Raw genomic sequence first — 14,416 nt, 5'->3', positions numbered from 1 at the left:
CATGTAACCGTACATAAATCCAAAGCCTGCCTCTGGCTGGCTCTCAGTGCACTCTTTCAGTTCTTAGACACAAATACCACACTTGACCGAGATCACAGATAGCAGCATTCCCTCAACCCATAGTTTATCATACATTCTTGTCACATTCCAATTCTCAGACAGTCTCACATAGTAAGACCTCAGATTTGTGCAAAGAGGAGGATAGAAAGTTTGACATTTATTAGCCTGCTGATGTGCAACAGCGGTGTGAGATCAGAAGGGCTGGCACTGTGGGTTCAATAATCATATTTTTTGAACCCCAGCTTGAGACCCCAGTTTGTCATTACAATGACAAACACAAGGATATTTATAGAGACAACAGGACAGAACTGGGACTGCCACTTTCAAGAACCATAAATATCGATTCAAATAAACTAAAGAAGTTCAAGATGGGGGAAACCTGGTTGAACTGCAGCACATAAAGAGACTCGTGATTTTAGTTAACAGTGAGTTTGTGATATGTCTCCAAAAAAACCATAGCAAACTGTAGACTGTAATTAGAGAAGCACCCAGAATAAGCTAATCCTGCTCTATTTGCTAGTTAGACCTCACGGAAAGTGTTTTATTTTGTTCTACAAACCAGATATTATTAAGAGACACATAAACAAAAATTTGTTCAGAGAAGACTGACTAAAATGCATTGCAAATTATGTCACTGAAGGTGTAACAGCTGTCATATTTTAAACTCCTACTATAGCATGAATCCTTACTCAGTTTATCCCTAATTCTCATAATAACTCGCTAGATGAGTATTTTCATCCACATTTTTCAGAGAAAGATACAGCAGCTCAGAGCACTGTAGTATGTGAAGGACTGTGAACTGAACACAGATGCGTTCTGGCTCCAAAGCTGGCGTTCTTTCCACTACCCCACACTGCCTCCCTGTTTAAAATAATCAGGCATATTTAGTTGGAAGAAAAGAAGCCTTGTGGAGTGAGTGGAAGAAGGAAATGTGTTAGCAGTGCTCAAATATTTGTGGAAGCAGCATTAGATGTTTAGACGTTTTATTCTTTATGGCTCCAATGAGTGCAAATTGTAGAGAAACAGATGTCGATTCAACATAAAGAATTTTCCAATAGTCAGGGTTGTCTAGAGAGACTGGGTATCTCAGCCATGTGGAGACGTGACAAGTTCGCCGTCTCTAAGGGCTGGGCAGTCCTGTGGCAGGTATGCAAGTTCTGGATGAATGCATGAATGACCTTTAAGGTCTTGTCCCATCTGATAGAAACTAAGGCTCAGAGAGGTGCTGGAACTTGGCCAGGGTGACCACCCCTCCCTGAAGGGTCAGATCCACAACAAGATCTTTCCTGGGTGTCCCTCAGCCCAGAGCGCTTTGTACATGATGCTTCAAGCTGGGGGCAAGACAAATTGAAGAAATTATCCATACAGTCATGTCAGCCTCCCTCTCAATTGAATTTAACCCATATATCCAAAAAGCCACTGGTGTCTTCCCTTCCTCTTCAGGCTCATTTTTGGGGAGAAGCAAGGGAGCTGAATAACCCATTAACCAGATAAGATAAACCTAAGAGACAGATTACAGTACTACTGCTGCTGCTGCTGCTAAGTCACTTCAGTCGTGTCCGACCCTGTGTGACCCCATAGACGGAAGCCTACCAGGCTCCCCCGTCCCTGGGATTCTCCAGGCAAGAACACTGGAGTGGGTTGCCATTTCCTTCTCCAATGTGTGAAAGTGAAAGTGAAGTTGCTCAGTCATGTCCGACTCATAGCGATCCCAGGGATTTTCTAGGCAAGAGTACTGGAGTGGCTTGCCATTGCCTTCTCCACAGTACTACTGGGCACCCCTAAAGCATCTTTACACACCCTGTGCATTACTGGACACCTCCCATAATCCCACATTCAGTCCTGTTTTGCTGTTCCGCACCTGGAATACATCTTGCACACACAGATAAATGAGTTTAAGAATTTGATATGAGTCCTATCTTGCATTTTTATAGTTCTTTACACTTTCATGTATATTATGTCATCTGATGCTCATCCCAGTCCTCTAAGGAAAACAGTTTTGGGTTTTGTTTTTTTTCTTTTTTTTCAGTCAGACAAGCCATTTTCTAGCTGTCTGGGGAAGAAAGGGCTACAGCACAGAACTCACTTTTTTTTTTAACTATATTCCACATTAGATTATTTCTCCAGCCTGGATGAGTCAAACCAGAAGCAGGTGTTTTGCTTTTCCTCGATTGCTATCAACACCTCACACCTTCAGCTGTCCTCCTCCACCAGGCCCTGCAGTGCCCCCACCCCCGCTACTACCGCGGCGCTTTGTCACGAACCTGCACACCCCCGCACTCGGCTGCTCCAACTCCCAGCGAATACCACCCACCGGGCGCCGCGCGGGTGCGCCCCCGTATCCCCCCACCCCCGACATTCGCCCAGGCCCCTGTGGCTGGGCCTTCCCAACCACCCAGGATGTCCCGCAGCCGGAAGACGCAGCTTCCCGGGAACTCGAGACCCGATTGCCTGGAGGGGTGGTCAAGCAGGCTGAGCCTCGGACGAGGGTTAGGGGACTTTTGTGTTCTCGTCCGACCCTGAGGTTCTACGATACGACGACTGAGGAGGACCTCGCCCGCGTGGCCCTCGAGTGGCGCTCGCACCTCGTGCGGCCACCCACCAACCCCAGCGTCGTCGGGCACGCCTCAGCCGGTCCTCACGGCCTCCCGGGCCGCTATCACTCACAGCTTGGCCCCAGGGTTGGTGTGGTCCACGCACACTAGTCACTTACCCCGAGTGTGCCCATTCCCACTCATCGGGGGGGCTGGGAGGATAAAGGTGGAGGGACATTTCTTACCTGCCCGTCTCCTGGCTGATTTAGTTAAGACCTGGGCTACAAGGCTCCGTGTTTGCGGGACCAGGTTGCGCATGCGCCTCCCGTGGTCTGCGCTCCTCGGTCTGACCCGGGTCCCAAGGAAGACCCCGCCAAGCCACCGAATGCCCGGCTCTGGGCTAGAGCGTCGCCACCTCCGAGCTCGTGCCCATCGCCCCCGACCCAACCTGTGCTGCTGCCTGTCGGGCGTCAGCGCCACCTATTGAGAAGGGTATGAAATGGCAGGCTGTGCCTCGAACAAGAAGAGGCTGAATAAACGAATAAACTTCTACAGGGCCCAATTTGCGTACTTTTATGTGATAAAACTGAAGGCCAAGAAGTGATACTTTGATTAGTTATTAACTATGCCGAGATCTTTGGTGAGCCTTCCATATCTCAACTATTTCCCTAACTTCATAGTTATCCTGCTGCTGCTGCTAAGTCGCTTCAGTTGTGTGCGACCCCATAGACGGCAGCCCACCAGGCTCCCCCATCCCTGGGATTCTCCAGGCGAGAACACTGGAGTGGGTTGCCATTTCCTTCTCCAGTGCATGAAAGGAAAAGTGAAAGTGAAGTCGCTCAGTCGTGTCCGACTCTGTGCGACCCCATAGACGGCAGCCCACCAGGCTCCTCCGTCCATGGGATTTTCCAGGCGAGAGTACTGGAGTGGGTTGGCCATTGCGTTCTCCGATCCCAAACTCTAAATCCATATATTTGACTGCCTTCTGTTCCTCTTCACGTAAATGAAGAAGCCCACTCAGGTCTTATAATCCACAAGGGCTAAGTGAAATTCCTTACCCTTTCTGTATCTCCTCCTTCCCACACTATAGACTGATTCCTCCCCCTTCCCCAGAACCTGTGTTACCTTCTGTATTCTCTATCACCGTTAATGGCATCATTAGCCACTCCAATCTCCTCCAATACTGTGGCCTGATGGAATCCGGCTAAAAGGCAAGCAGCCTTGGGTACAAATCCGAGCAAGTTCCCTCCTTCCTCCTTCCCCCTTCTCTTCAACTTACCGCCAAGGTATCTTGAATTCATCTTGCTTCCCTCCATTTGCAAGAAACAGTTTCCCTTGTTCAGGCTTTATTATCTCTCACCTGGACTACTGCCTCCTAATTGGTTTTCCAGGTCTCCACAATCACACCTTTCTAATCCAATATTCACACACCTGCCAAAAGTGACCTTTCTAAAACGCAAATCAGACCACATCTCCTTTGATCTTGAAACTCTTTGCTAACTCCTATTTCCAATGCTAAATTCAAGCTCTGTCACTGGTCATGCAAAACACTTCAAAAATCTGGTCTTTCCTTTACTCTAGTATCTTCTCTCTTATACCCCTACCTCCTAAAACTTCATAATCTGACCAAATGTTGCTAATTGTAGTTCTTCCCTGTGTGGGAGTCACACAAAACAGTGTGGTTTCTATTCTCCATGCCTTTACACATGTTCTGTCCCCTACCAAATACATTATTCCCCACTTTGGCTATCTAAAAAGTTCATACCTGAAAATTCAACTTCGTTGTCACAACCTCTTGCAAGCCTTCCCCACAAACTTCCTATAGATAATATTACTCCCTCAGTGCTATCTCTTGTTCCTTGAGCAAACATTTGTTGATCACTATGTGCCAAACTCTTGTGCTAAACTCTTTATGTACATTATATTATTTAATTCTGATGATAATGCTGTCAAGGGACTATTATTATCCTAACTTTATGAATGAGAAAATTGAGGCTTTGAAAGATAAAGGTGCTTGCCCAAGATTGCAGAGCTAGTAAGTTGTGGAGCCAGGATTTGAACCCAGATATGTCTGCTCCTGTTTATCTACTCATCAAAAAGATCTGTAGAATTAAAATGATATTTGAAAAATCACAGATCACCTTTTAAAAGTATTAATGCTTACAGAATTTATTTTTTAAAGGAAAAACACACAGCTGTTCTAGTCTAGATGAAAATAAGAGTGTTCTAATTTAAACTAATGCTATAGAAGGCCAAATAAATAGCCTTGATGTCAGACTAAATAAGAAAACAATTCTGCTATTGTTCTATATAATTTATTCTTATTATATGAATATTGTGTGGGTTTTTTTTTTTTTTTGGCTAAGGGACTGCTGATTATAAACCATGAATAAGTAGACTTTTTTTTTTTTCCAAACCTCCTTCTGGATAAGAGCAGAGAGAGAAAGCTAAATTGAAAGAGTCATCATACAATGTTCAAAAACTTAACAGCGATGGGGATACCAACATACCATGAGGGATGTATGATGTCTCAATAAGTTAATATGTTTGAAGAGAAGAGTTTCTAGCACAGAGGAAGCACCATATTATTGCTATCACTGTTACTGTCCATGCTATTGTTAAGAACCTCAATAGTTCCCAATTCAGTGGTAAAGACAAATACATAAGCTGATGAGTGAATAAATAGCTGTGAACAAAGCTCTGTGGGAGTTCCCAGAGGGGCCTGAGGATCAGCCAGGAACTAGGAAGTGGGGGCAGGGAACAACATGGCACCCAGCAGGGAGCTAGTTGCTAGAACCAGAGTAACACCACCTAACTTCTGCAGAATCATTTTATCTGTTGGTAGATCTTTTACTACCGAAAGCTCTGTTTCTTAGAAACTCTAAAGTTTAATGTTTCCTTACTCTGGGGTCTTGGCCTCCCGGCAAAAGAGCAAAACTTTCACCCAGATGACACGAAAGTGTGGAGGAAGGGAGAAAATGAGACTGAAGCATGCGATGGGGTGACCCAGTACTCCAGGGAAGTCCCAGCCCCACCCACAAATCCGGTTGGGATAATCAGGACTCCAGGAGGTCCTGGGAAGGGGAAAGCACACTTCCCAGGAAAGCAAGCACATTCCCATCCCCAGGCTCCAGCCCTTCCCTACCAGAGGAGAAACAGATGGGCACAGACTTAGTGCTGTGTGCAATGAGCAGGAGGGAAGGACTGAGGCCATCATCCAGCTTGTCAGGCACTGCCCAAGAAGGCCCACCTTTTTCCGCCAAACCCATGCCAAGTGTCTAGTACACTAACTCAGTGTTTCCCAAGCCAAATGACATGGAAGGCTGCTTGAAAGTCTACATTCTTTACCACAGACCATTAACTTTATATGTAGGCAAAACATATTTATGTTCCTCCCGTTCTTCAATAAACAGAGTAAAGAAACTTTCTGTGGGTAGTTCACTCTGGACCAGTGAAATGAGAGCAGCTATTCTCTTGGGAATAACTAATGAGATACATACAGGAAAAAAGTTAAACATGAAACAGAGGAACACTGTTGGTAGAATTGAATAGATACAACTTTTTTGGAGGGCATTTTAGCAATAGCTATTAAAATCGATCCGGCAATTCCACTTTGCCAAATTTCTTCTATGTGTATACTCCCTGATATGTGTCCAAGGATGAACAATGCTGCATTATTTGGAAAAATAATCTTTTTAACTGAAAACAATCTAAGTAGCCATCTATAAGTTGCTGGCTATGAGGCTGTCTAACGTAAAGTTTTTCCGTTTGCATGAAAAAGCAAGGTTCAAGGTTCAAAACAGTATATGTATTATAATCCTACTTGCATAAAAACACATGTGTACAATATAACTAAATACTTCAAAATTTACAATATCAATATATTTATATACGTATTAGAAATCCCTGGAAAGATCCAGATTTGGCAAAGTGGCAGCTTAGGGACAAATTTGGTCTTCAGGGAGATTTATTTATTGTTTTTTGTCTTGTTTTGTTTTAAATTTGAATGTGAATGCCTGTGGAAAAGGGCTCCCATAAAGTCCTCTTTACTCTAGTCTTGTACCCTTCAGCCCCCCCAGTTGTTACTTGACCTGGCCCCAAAATGCAAGTGAGGATAGATGCAGGCCCTTGTGGGGGTAGCTGGAGGCATGCTTTTAGTATTTACTTTCCACTTCTGTTCTATAAGCAAACATGACATTTATGACTTAAGGGAGGGTGGAGCGGAGACTGACATGTTTCCATGTCAGAGAAAAGAAGGACTAGGGGAAAATAAGGATCCTGAAAGATGAGACACTGATAGGGAAGCTATTGCTACAGTCAAGATAAGAAACAAGCAAAGTCTGAACCAGGCGGTAACAGCGAGGATGAATTGTGAAATTCAGATTTGAAACTCCTTTTAAAATCCCTTATCAGCCAGTGCAGTTAAAGGAATGTACAGGCTTCTTTGCTTCCTCCTTCTTTCCTGTCATGAAAAATTGCAGCCTGTGGTTTATCACATGGGCCGCTGGGCATGGCCCTGTTGTGCTCTGCAGGAATCCAGCTCTGTTCTTGGCGCTCCTGGAGAGCCTCATGCTCCTGTACCTGTGAGTGAATTTCTTTCCCTCCACCGTGTTGACACCAATGGGACAGAAAGCAGGGATCTTTAGCACCAAAGATACAGCAGAAATGAAACTTGGATGTGCCTGTACAGAGTCTACCAGAATGTACTGTCCTGGCCTCTATCTACCTTGTAGGCTAGTGGCTTCCACAGTTAACATAATATTAGAAACCCTAATAGTCTGAAAATAAGAGTAAAGCTTTACCTTAAAATAAGAACAAGGAAAACTTCCAAATGAAACGTTCCTTTGTCTTTGGCAGCTGCTAACAACAATACTTTGGCCACCTCATGAGACGAGTTGACTCACTGGAAAAGAGTCTGATGCTGGGAGGGATTGGGGGTGGGAGGAGACGGGGACGACAGAGGATAAGATGGCTGGATGGCATCACCGACTCGATGGACATGAGCTTGAGTGAACTCCGAGAGTTGGTGATGGACAGGGAGGCCTGGCGTGCTGTGATTCATGGGGTCGCAAAGAGTCGGTCATGACAGAGCTACTGAACTGAACTGAACAGCAGCTAGTATGAGAGTCCTAGACACCATACTTTGCCCTTTGACCTGCTGGAAATTCTTCAGTTGAATGAAATTACTTATTTGAAAAGGTTTCGTTGAATTTAGGCTGGTATTTCATGGACTTTCTCTTCTGTAGTCTGAACAGTAGGGAGTGCAGCATGGTGCTAAATTGGGAAGATTGGGTCACGAATAAAGTCCAATCCATGAATTACTCTTTTATTTTTTTTTGCCTGGCTCATTGAAAGAGAGAGGAATCGGAGGTTTTACAACCATAAGAGGGGTTACACTCCATCTACGATTCATGCTACCCCCATTCCCACTGTCTCTGTCCCACAGCATTATACCTGTCATAGACATTCAGGTACTTCAGTGCAAATCCACTGAGTTCATACACATATCCCAAATGGTCATCAGCTGAAGCATGGATACCTAAAATGTGGCATACGCATATAATAGAATATTATTTGGCAACAAAAGGGACTGAAGTACTGATACATGATATACCATCGATGAACCTTGAAAACATGCTAACTAAAAGAAGTCAGACATGAAAGACCACATATATTATGGCTCTATTTCTACAAAATGTCAAGACTAGACAAATCTATAGAGACCTGAAGTAGATTAGTGGCTGCCTAGGGCTGGAGTAGGAAGGGGGAAAGAGAGTCATTGCTAATAGTTACAAGGATTTTGGGAGTGGAAGTGGTGAATATAAAATTAATAGTAGTAATAGTTATACAATTATATAATAAAACACTTATACTTTAAATAAGTGAATATGTTACATAAAGTTATCTCAATAAAGTCATTACTGAAAAATAAAAGGAAGAAAAGATGAGTATAAAATAAAACATTAGTTTAAAAAACTGAAGTGGCTTATAATATTAAAAAAGATAAAACAGATTTTGTAACAAGGAACATTCCCATGGATAAAGAAGGATTTCACAGTGAAATGGGAATTACTTTACCCTCCCCCAAAATCCTATATGTATATACATATGGTAATAGAGCTTCAAAATAAGCAAAAACTGATTATAATTCTCTAATTATAATTCTCTGAATTAGGGAAGAAATAAACAAATCCACAATTATAACTAGGGATTTTTATACTCCTCTCAAAAATTTATAGAGGAAATAGAAAATCAAAATATAAAACACTTGAACAACACTATCAATCAACTAGAACTAATTGCTGTTTAAAGAAAACATACAACAAAAGTAAAACACATGGTATTTTCAACTGAACATGAACTATTCACCGAGATAGATCATACTCAAGACAGATCATATACTTGACCATATTGGATAGATCTCAATAAATTTAAAAGAACTGAATTCAAATGAACATGTTCTCTAACCACAGTAGAATTAAATGATAAATCAGCAACAGAAAAATATATGGAACTCCTCAAGTATTTAGAAATTAAACAGTAGACTTCTAAATAATCCGTGGGTCCAATACAAATCACAAGCAAAACTATTAAACATTTTAACTGAATGGAAATAAAAACACAATATATCAAAATTTGTGGGATACAGCTAAAGTTGTGCTAAGAAGAAAATTTATAGCAAGGAATACAATAGTCCCTTGGTATCTGGGGGGAGGGATTGGTTCCAGGACCACCACCGTACCAAAATACAAGAATGCTCAAGTCCCTTCTATAATATGACTGTAGCACAGTTGGTCCTCCTTATCCCTGGGTTCCTCATCCTCTTATTCAACCAACTGCCTATCCTGCAGATAAGGAGGGTCAATTGTTTTTAATAAGAACTGTTTCAGATCAAAAACTTATTCTTCTACCTTAAGAAGCTGTAATGTTAGGCTAATGCTAAGTCACTTCAGTCGTGTCCGACTCTGTGTGACCCCATAGACAGCAGCCCACCAGGCTCCCCCGTCCCTGGGATTCTCCAGGCAAGAACACTGGAGTGGGTTGCCATTTCCTTCTCCAATGCATCAAAGTGAAAAGTGAAAGCGAAGTCACTCAGTCGTGTCCGACTCTTCGCAACCCTATGGACTGCAGCCCACCAGACTCCTCCATCCATGGGATTTTCCAGGCAAGAGTACTGGAGTGGGGTGCCATTGCCTTCTCCGAAGAAGCTGTAAAAAGAAGAGCAAAATAAATCCAAGTAAATAGAAGGAAGAAATGATAAAGAGCAGAATCAGTGAAACTGAAAATAGAGAAACAATCGCGAAAATTTTTTTTAAAAAGCTAGTTCTTTGAAAAGATCAAATTAATAAAAACCAGATGAATCGGGGAAAAGAAAAAAATAAGACTTAATCATGTCAGCAATAAATGAGAAGAGAATAAAGATCCTCAGATATTAAAAGGATGAAAACAGAATATTATAGACAATTTTAGGCCAATAAATTTAACAATTTCAATGAAAGACAAATTCCTTGAAAAATTCAAACTATGAAGATCATTCAAAAAGAAAGAAATGAACACAATATCTCTATATTTACCAATTACATTGGATTCATGGTTAAAAACCTCCCTAAAAAGAAAACTCCAAGCATAGGTGACTTCACTGGTGAACACCACAAAATGTTTCAGGAAGGAATAATCCCAATTTTACACAATATTCTAGAAATGGAAAAGGAGAGGACACTTCCCAACTCATTTTATAAGGCCAGAATTATTCTGTTCCAAACCAAACAAAGGCATTACAAGAAGAGAAAACTACAAAACCAATATCCTTATGAACATAAATGCAGAAATCCTTAACAAGTGTTTGGAAAATTAAATCCAACAACATATAAAATGACTAAATGGGGTTTATCCAAGGAATGTAAAATTGTTTTAATGTTCAAAAATCAATCAGTGTAACTCACCACATTAACAGACTAAAAAAGAAAAACCATCTCAATAGATGCAGAAAGCATTTGACAAAACTCAAATCTAATTTCTAATGAATGCTTAGAAAATTAGGAATAGAAGGACACTTCCTCAACCTACTTAAGGGCATCTATGAAAAACCTACAGCTAACATTATCCTTACTGCCTTCCCTCCTCATATAGGGAACAATGCAAGGATTTCTGCTCACCATGTTTCTATTCAGCATTGTCCTGGAGGCCCCAGACAGTGGAATAATGCAAGAAAAAGAAATAAAATGATACACATTGAAAAAGAATTAGTAAAACTACATCTATTTATATACAACATGATTGTATGTGTTGAAAATCCTAAAGAATCTACAAAAAGCTATTAGAATCAAGAAATGAGTTTAGTAAGATTTTAGAATACAAAGTTAATATATAATATCAATTGTATGTCTGTTTACTAGCAATGAAAATTTAAAAGCTGAATTTTAAAATAATACCATTCATAGCAACATCTAAAAATATGAACTACTTGGGGGTAGATTAAATAAAACATGACAAGATCTGTACACTGAAAACACTACTAAGAAAAATTAGGGAATATCTAAATAAGTGAAGAGTTGTATCATGTTCACAGATTAAAAACCTCAGTATTATTAAAATAGCAATTCTCCCCAAATTAAGCTGCAGATTTGACACAATCACAGTAAAAAGCCAAGCAGGCTTTTTTTGTTGGAAAATAACAAGCTGATTATAAAGTTTATGTGGAAATGCAAAAAGCCTAGAATAGCCAAAACCATTTTCAAAATAGAGAACAAAGCTAGGAGATTTATATTACCTTATTTAAAGACTTACTATAAAACTATAATAAAGACAAGGTGATAAGGGTGTAAATATGGACATGTAGTGCAGCGTGACAGAATAGAGTCCAGAAATAGACCCACATATGTATGGTAATTTGATTTTCAACAAAGTTGCCAAAGCAATTCAGTAGTGAAAAGATATTTTCAGAAAATAATACTGGAACAAGTGGATATCCATATGCAAAACACACAAGTGAGGAGGTATGAACCTGTTACAAAATTTTACCCCACCCCATTTACAAAATTAAATTCAAAATGAATTATAGCCTACATTAAAAATGTATTCAAAGTGGATTACATATCTAAACATTATGAGGACTATAACCATAATAGTTCTAAAGGAAAAACATGAGAGAAAAAGTCTTAGTGGGCTTTGGTTAGACAATTAGTTCTTAACTAGGATATAAAAATATAAGACATAACAGGAAAAATGATAAATTGGACTGCATCAAAATTAAAACCTTTTTATAGGAAAAGGAGTACGTCAAGGCTGTGTATTGTCACCTTGCTTTTTTAACTTATATGCAGAGTACATCATGAGGAACACTGGGCTGGAAGAAGCACAAGCTGGAATCAAGATTGCTGGGAGAAATATCAATAACCTCAGATATGCAGATGACACCACCCTTATGGCAGAAAGTGAAGAGGAACTCAAAAGCCTCTTGATGAAAGTGAAAGAGGAGAGTGAAACGGTTGGCTTGAAGCTCAACATTCAGAAAATAAAGATCATGGCATCTGGTCCCATCACTTCATGGGAAATAGATGGGGAAACAGTGGAAACAGTGTCAGACTTTATTTTTTTGGGCTCCAAAATCACTGCAGATGCTGATTGCAGCCAGGAAATTAAAAGATGCTTACTCCTTGGAAGGAAACTTACAACCAACCTTGATAGTATATTAAAAAGCAGAGACATTACTTTGCCAACAAAGGTCCGTCTAGTCAAGGCTATGGTTTTCCCCATGGTCATGTATGGATGTGAGAGTTGGACTGTGAAGAAAGCTGATCGCCGAAGAATTGATGCTTTTGAACTGTGGTGTTGGAGAAGACTCTTGAGAGTCCCTTGGACTGCAAGGAGACCCAACCAGTCCATTCTAAAGGAGATCAATCCTGGGTGTTCATTGGAAGGACTGATGCTAAAGCTGAAACTGCAATACTTTGGCCATCTCATGCGAAGAGTTGACTCACTGGAAAAGACTCTGATGCTGGGAAAGGTTGGGGGCGGGAGGAGAAGGGGACGACTGAGAATGAGATGGCTGGATGGCATCACCGACTCTGTGGACATGAGTTTGAGTGAACTCCGGGAGTTGGTGATGGACAGGGAATCCTGGCGTGCTGTGATTCATGGGGTCGCGGAGAGTTGGACACGACTGAGCGACTGAACTGAACTGAATTCTCAATAGACATTGTGATAAAAATGAAAAGGAAAGTGACACACGAAGTATTTACAATACATATAATGTAAAAAGGACTTGTATCCAACATATATAAGAATCCTGCAACTCAATAAAAAGAAAAAACCAACTTTTAAATGAGGAAGATTCCAACAGAAACTTCATCAAAGACGACATATGAATGGCAAATAAATACATGAAAAGATGCTTAACATCATTCACCATTAGGGAAATGCAAACTAAAATCACAGTAAAACACTACTTCAGACCCAGTAAAGTGACTAAAATGAAAAATACTAACAATCCAAGTATTGACAAGGATGTGGAACAATTGAAACTGTCATATATTGTTGATGAGAATGCAAAATTATATAACCTCTTTGGGAAATGGGCTGTTCCTTATGAAACTAACAATATACTTACTATATGGACTCAATTACTCTGATCCTGAGTATATACTGAGAGAAATGAAAATGTATATTCACATAAAGACTTGTTGAATGTTCAGAGCAATTTTATTTATAAGTCAAATCTAGAAAGAACCCAGATGTCCTTCGACTTATAAATGGATACATTATACACTGTTAACTCAATTGAATAAAAGGGAATAAATTATTGATACATGCAACAATGTGAATGTTTCTTAAAAGCACTCTAAGTGAAAGAAGCCAGATGCAAAAGGTTATAAAACTATGTGATTCCATTTACATAAAATTCCTAAATTTTTGTGGATAGCAGAGGTGTTCCATATAACATGATTATGAATATGGTGAAATGTCTATATACAGTATACAGTTGACTCTTAAACAACATGGGAGTTAAAGGCATCAACCCACCATGCAGTCAAAAGTCCAGGTATAATTCACAGCCAGCTTTCTACATCCTCAGATTTATCCAACCACATATAATGTAGTACCATAGTACAGATTTGGTGAAAAAAACTCTGCATATAAGTGGATCCATGCAATTCAAACCACTATTGTTCAAGAGTCAACTATACACTTAAACTTATTAAATTTTATGTATATAAATTATACTTCAAATAAGTTAACTTTTAAGATGATGTAAAATATTCAGTATAACTTTAACAAAGTCTGGAAGAATGTATATTAAATTATCAAATGGAGATGAGATTATAAAAAGACTTTCACTTTGTTATGTACTCTGTAACATTTCATCTTTTTCCAAAGAGACTTCTATATTAGTCAGGATTCTTATGATTGCTAGTGACAGAAACCCAACTCAAACTAACTTAATAAAAGGCAGAATTTATTGATTCACATACCTGTATTTGTTGAGGGGTAGATTCAGACATAGCTAGATCTAGGTGCTCCATTGAAGTTTTTGAGAATGGGGCTTTCCTCATCTATTGGTTCTTCCTTCCCCTGCACTGGTTTCGTTCTCAGACTGTCTTTCTTCCTGTGATGATGACAAAGCAGCCTAGTACCTTAGCAACCCTGGAGCAAAAGACCAGGAAAAGTCCTGAGCCAACTCTTAGTGACCTGCCTGGGACACATGACCTTTCCTGATCACTGGCACCATGATGGCCAGACATGGGTCACAGGACCATGCATGGGGCCGAGCAAGGGCAGGGTGGTCTCAGCCCCACACTGAAGAGTTGTTCTCAGAAGGAGAA

The sequence above is a fragment of the Moschus berezovskii genome, chromosome 3, assembly GCF_049115385.1.
Source record: "Moschus berezovskii isolate FMDL1 chromosome 3, NW_MosBer_1.0, whole genome shotgun sequence".
Lineage (NCBI taxonomy): Eukaryota > Metazoa > Chordata > Mammalia > Artiodactyla > Moschidae > Moschus > Moschus berezovskii.
This window is presented reverse-complemented; position numbering follows the sequence as displayed.